Source organism: Rhea americana, unplaced genomic scaffold, assembly GCF_003343005.1.
Source record: "Rhea americana isolate MKP2758 unplaced genomic scaffold, rheAme1 scaffold_165, whole genome shotgun sequence".
NCBI classification, from domain to species: domain Eukaryota; kingdom Metazoa; phylum Chordata; class Aves; order Rheiformes; family Rheidae; genus Rhea; species Rhea americana.
This window is the reverse complement of record NW_028185761.1, coordinates 1,677,636-1,683,554: the sequence shown is the minus strand read 5'-3', so window position 1 is coordinate 1,683,554 and position 5,919 is coordinate 1,677,636. Positions and strand designations below refer to the sequence as shown.

Sequence of the window (5,919 nt, the reverse complement as noted above, 5' to 3'; positions counted from 1 at the left end):
TTTTTTGAGTTTTACTGAGTTTTGTTAGAAGACCAAGGCGTCTGGAGAGCCAGCTCGCTTGATCTGAGCAGGCAGGTTTTTTCTCAGTGTTTTAAGCCTTCTTACACCCTCTGTGGAGGGTTTGTATGAAGCATAGCAAAAAAGAAAATTATAGTACCTTAGTTGGTACACTTTTCTGACTTAACATAGTGTTTAATGGAGGAAGTTTGATTTCTTCTGATGGGTCTCAGTGGCATTTTGGTATAAAGCTGTGAATTTGCCCTTTCTTGGCTTTTAACCTTTTAAAGAACGTATCTTTTAATTAGAAAAAAACCCTGCTTTGCCATCATCCTCCCCACCTCCATGCATCAGCAACCTCATCACTATTTTTAAGGCTCAGTAGGTGAAATTTTGCTCRCTCTGGTTCCAAATGCTTCAGGAGAGATTTGGAGATCTATTGCCACAGAGTGTTTGATGTGAGGAGCTGTGCAATCCACGCAGCTGGGCGTGAGTCCCAAGAAGTCCCAAAATACTTGTCCAGACTCACAAACTGCCATGCTTAGTGGTTACACTGGTATAAATCAGGACAAGGCTCCTTCACTGGCAAATGTCTAGGGTTGCACAAACTGAAAGGGACCTGATTTCTCCTGCATTGATTGACTGCTGGACAGTAGTTTGCTATGAGCTATCTGCAGAGAAATGGAGATCTTMATCCATCCAACGCTGGCATTTCCTYTTACCTGCTCGTAGTTCAAAGTTGCCTTCTCTCTTTCTAGTTCATTTTGAAACTCTGCATTGCCTCTGGATGCYGCRGAGGATGTTGGAGGTGGTGGGTTTGCTTTAGGTGGACTCCCATGCTTTTATGCCAACACTGAGAGGTGCAGGCATGTTGTAAGGGTGCAAGACTGGCTGCTTGCGTGGGGAGAGAGGTATTTGGTAATGATGGCAGCTGATAGATGGAAAAGGACATTTAAGGACCAGTGTCAACTGGGGTGACTCCAGCAGCTTCAGTGAAGCAAAATGCTTATGCTCTGCTTCACCCGTAAGCTGCCAGCAAGTCAGTTGGCTCTATCCTCAGCTTTTTCTGGGCTTTAGCAGAGCAGAYCTCAAGCCGACGGTGTGCCATCTGTTCCGACAACGCAACCGCCGCCTCGAGCCGCGTGCACAGGACGGGCGAGGGCAGCAGCTTAGCTCGCGTTCGAGCACTGCGCGGGGTTTCTGTTGGGYTGTGGGACTGCTTTACAAGTGGCGCAGAGGTGTCTCCTGAGGGAGAGAACCTCRCTGCAATGCAAGTACTAGCATGAGTAGTAAATAAGCAGCTGAGTGTGTCCTCACAACCYGTTGTACCTCACTGTTCTGCTTACCTGCCCAAAGCATGGGTTGGAGCATACTTTCTGATGGATCCAGAATATTAAAAAATATWTAAGCCTGACAGGGAGAGGGATGCATGTAGTTGCAAGGATATCAGTTCCCTATCAATTGTGCTTCACCCCGAGGAATCTTGATTTTAAGAGCTTACATGTCTTTTCTCTGTTGGGAGTCCAGATACTTGGATCCTGATATTGTGCTGTGCTGATTTTTGGCGAGACAGTGACCAATTTGAAAAAGGTTGGTTAAGTAATTATTAAACAGGCTCTAGTCAGTCCTCTCTGGAACAGCCCAACACCGAAATGCGTTCATSCTACGAATCAAGCAGTGAATAGCTGTGACAGACACACGTGCATTAACTCTGTGTGTCACTAGTTCTGGCAGATGATCCCTTTCTAGTGAGAGACAGGTTACCTCCTCCAAAAGARAATCTTTTAAGAAAACAAACAAACAAAAACCCCCCAACATGGACTTGTTGGTCGACAAATTCCTTTGGTTTTTAAAAAAGATACCATGCTAAGCAAGAAGATGTTTTCCAGCATATGTGTAATCAACTGGAGTGTGGAAACGGGTGAGAAATTTCATCTCTCCTACTATAACAGGACTGACTAAATTGAAATAGTGCTTGTGGGAGGGGCAGGTAGGAGGGTGTGTGCATGAGAAATGTGCGTACGAACATCATATTTTCTGTAAGATCTGTAGGACATAAAAATCTTCCTGAGCCTGTCTGCTCTACTGGTGCTGGGTGATAAATTATGCTGCAACTTTGGTATGCTTTGGGGGTTTGCAGCGGAAGCATGACGCATGTTTGGTTTATCCAAAAGTAATTCCAGAGCTGGAAAACTCTAGTCTGTGCTTTTTGATATGATATTCAGGATTGTTTAAATTTTTTTTTAAAAAAAAAAACTTGAAGCACAGGAGCAAGTAAAATGTGCGAGTCAGCTTCACAGTTGTATCATGCGATTCGTTTCGATTTGTTTTTTGACATGTTCCCTCACTTTGGAAGCAGTAATGCTTCCACCAGACATGGGGTGCATGTTGAAGATGCACAAAAATAGCAGAGGAGGAGGATGAAACACTGGATTTCTTTTCTTTCTTTTTTTCTTTTTCTTTTTCTTTTTTCTTTTTTTTTAACAATTCTGTGATTAAATATCACAGACAAACTAAAAGTGTAACAGCCGCTTTGTAGCATATCTCAGTCTCCGTTTGTTTCCTTTTGGAGCTCTTCTGATTAGGTCTGCAGATACTCTCAGAAAAAGAAACCATGTTCTCGTTTGCTGGAAACGGCTCCACGATAGACCTGAGATCTCAAGCACAGTGGTATGTGTGAGGCAGGTTTTTGGAAGTGCTTCTGSAGAAGTTCAGAAACTTGAGCATACGCCTGACCTTCTCAGTATTCTCACTTCAAAGCCACTTCTCTTACTCTCTTACCTGAAATGAGACTTTTCACCCTCCTTTGGGCTGTGGCGATCTTGATGAGAGTGCTTTGCAGAGGCTTCATCCATGCACCAACTGTCTGGTATTTATTATTATTTTTATTTTATTAATTGAGCACATGGTACCTGGCCTCTCTGGGCAGGAGCCAAGAAGGAAGGAAGGTGATTGTGCTGCTAAAGGAAGGACCTAGGAGTGGAGCTTCCAGTTGCAGCTGAGCACCATCTTGTTATTTCAGCAAATCCTTCTAAGATATTTCTTCTCTCTTGCTTTGCCCTGTGGCAAAATGACTTTTGTGAGGCTTAATGCTTGCATGGCCAATAAAATCATCCCAGACTAAGAAGGTTTATGCAAGATGTGTTGTGTCAGTCACTTGGTGGCACTTTGCCAAGTTCCCTCTGTTAATTGCCGGAGCAGTCTCACCTCCTTCTGTTTCCTGTGTTGACCCATCCATCTAGTGCCGTGTGTTTAGCTCTTGACCAGAATGTGGTGGGAGCCATGCRAGTCACAGGGAGGTTATTTGGGTATGCAGGATGTAGTGGGTCATGGGGAATTTCTTCTGGGGTGCTCGGATTGGGGAAATTACTGTAGATTAACTGCCCAAGACATCCATTTTTATATACACCAGAATGACTTTCTAGGGAGCTGTGTTTAACTAGAGGAAAAGGGTAAATCTTCATTTATTACTTTTATTTTAAAATTAAATATTGATGTAATATGAGTCTAATAATGGTGGTGTGGTCACTTAGGATTGTCTCTAGTCCAGTCCTGCTGACTAAGCGCCTGTTGGTGGTTGAAATGCATTAGGTTCATTGCTGGAGCACGTTGTCTGGTTTGGCTTCACCAAAAAACATTCTGCAATGTGAACCAGAGCACAATAAGCAGGGCARAAGGATGAGCTACTTCCAAAACACATCCTGAGAGGAACGAAAGTGCTAGTGTRGATGTCCTTTGTCGGGTGGCTTTGGAAGACCTTGCCGAGTGCTGGGTGAGCAGAGCACATTTCAGAAACCTTCAGAGGTTTTCAGTGATTGATAACTAGCAAGCACATCCGTCTTGTCCCAGAGTGCAAATGAGTGGGAAGAGGGAGAAGCCTAAAGGAAGGAGGGGGTAAAAAAGGCTTTCTAGAGGAACTGTCAAAAAGTTGGTGATGACATTCTTATGAAGTCTTGTGGAGCTGAAAATATGGACGTTTTTCAAACGTTTTCAAACTTTCTTGAATTTCTGTAGGTGAGGTACCATTTCCTCCACCTASTTGTGGCTGTGTTTGATCAGAATGACAGAATTTTCAAGTTTTTGATATTTTTAGCACCTGAGGCTAGAAGCTGTTGCTTTAAAGTAGGGTGAAAACTACAAAGTGTTTGCAAGAGCTTGCAAACTAGGGGCCTGTAACGCTCTCCTGCCAAGGGGCTGATGGAGGGAGGTTGTACAGACCTAATTCAATACATTGCACTTGATATATCAGAATTTGGTTTGGCTGGCACTGAATTGCATCAGCGGTGCTGGGGAGACATGATAGTCTGCTTTTCTGGAAGCCYCATCCAGAACTACGCGTTGACTCACAAACCATGCTGTGAAGAGCTTGACTGGGTTTTCCCAAAGTCAGCCAGGCAAGTAGATCTGACAAGAACGCCATCAAGAGATGGGTCCAAACCCAAGGGATTGACACAAGCTATGCTACTTCCATGTGAATGGAGGAAAAAAGTATGTATGTATGTGTGTCYGTGCATTTACATTTTTATATRTATGTGTGTGTGTATATATATWGCATGTACATGATTATGAGGAAGGGATTGGCTAGCGGCACACCATGGTGGTGGACTCTTATGAGTTTTGACTGCCTTTGATAAAAGCAAATGCAACACAAGGAGGCTGAAATGCCCATTTCAGTGGAGATGGTGCACAGGGCTTGARCCTCAGCACTTTCCCTTGGGGAACCAAACCGTGCGAGTTTTAGCCGCTTGCTATGTGACTTTGCAGATCTGTGTCTGGCGTGCCAAGTCTCCTCCTTTGGAGATATTCAAAGCCCTCCTGGACATGATCCTGTGCAATGTGCTCTAGGTGACCCTGCTGGAGCTGGGGGATTAGACTAGATGATCTCCAGAGGTCCCTTCCAACCTCAACCATTCCATGATTCTGAACTCTCGTAGTGTGAAAGAGAGAGAAAATAGTCTGTAAGCTCATGGCAGAGCAGTTTAGCCACATGACTTCGGTTATACTTAGTAGCTGCATAGTAAAGTCCTGACARACCTCCTTCTCGTTGCTCTTGTGCTGTTTTTCCACACCACAAAGCTGCTCGTGGGAATTAGGCACCCAGCTGAGATTTGATAGAAGGTGGATAACAAACTTGAGCTGTCTTGAAGAAAAGTTTGAGCCATAACTCCTGGCCAAGAACCGGGAATTTCTAACTGAAAAGATCACTTTTGGCACAGCAGGAATTAAATAATTCTAACACTTTTTATTGTAGATTTTTTTGGCACTRTTTATGACCTGGACTTGAAGGGAAGAGCTGTGTCACAAGATTGGTATCCAGGGTGATTCATCATGAAACATAGTCAATGCATAGTTAAGTAAGTAGTTTCAGCTCTTAAGATGGAAAGGGAAGGCAGAGAGTAGTCATGTTTCTTATCTATCACCAAAATAGTGTTGGTGCTGCTTACATTGTTTTGTATAATTGAAAAGTCATGCAACAGTTCACTAGAGAAAAGGATATTTTCAGAAGAGATTAATGATGTGTCCAGGGTTTGGGAAGAAATTATAGTAGCAGAGTTACGCGTATGTCTCTTTTTTTCATTTTCATCCCTTCATTCTGGAAAGAGAGGATTCATTTGAATATTTTCCATTACTAATTTATCTTAGTGTTTCGTTCCAAGAAAACAGGATGCTTTTTGAAGCGGAAGCATGCGTGCCTGCAGGACTATTTAATCCCTATGGAGTAAAACCAACAAGAAACACATGGAAATGGTGTTGGTTAGACAGGCTTATTGGACTGGGGCAATGAGCAGCAGCTTTAGTTTTTTTTTTTTTTTGAAACATTCATCAAAACCGAGTGTCAATGCAAACCTCTTTCATCCAAGCCTGGTGTGGCCTCTCCTTCTAACATTTAATTTGCAGAAGACTTACATATGTGTGTGGGGG

The 5,919-nt window shown here is 43.3% G+C and overlaps 1 protein-coding gene across 1 annotated transcript in view; it reads left to right on the top strand.

Annotated features, from left to right (window-relative positions):
• The window catches only part of GDPD5 (glycerophosphodiester phosphodiesterase domain containing 5), a 179,076-nt gene that overhangs the window by 116,263 nt on the left and 56,894 nt on the right, over positions 1-5,919 (top strand). The gene's annotated exons all lie outside the window — the stretch shown is intronic.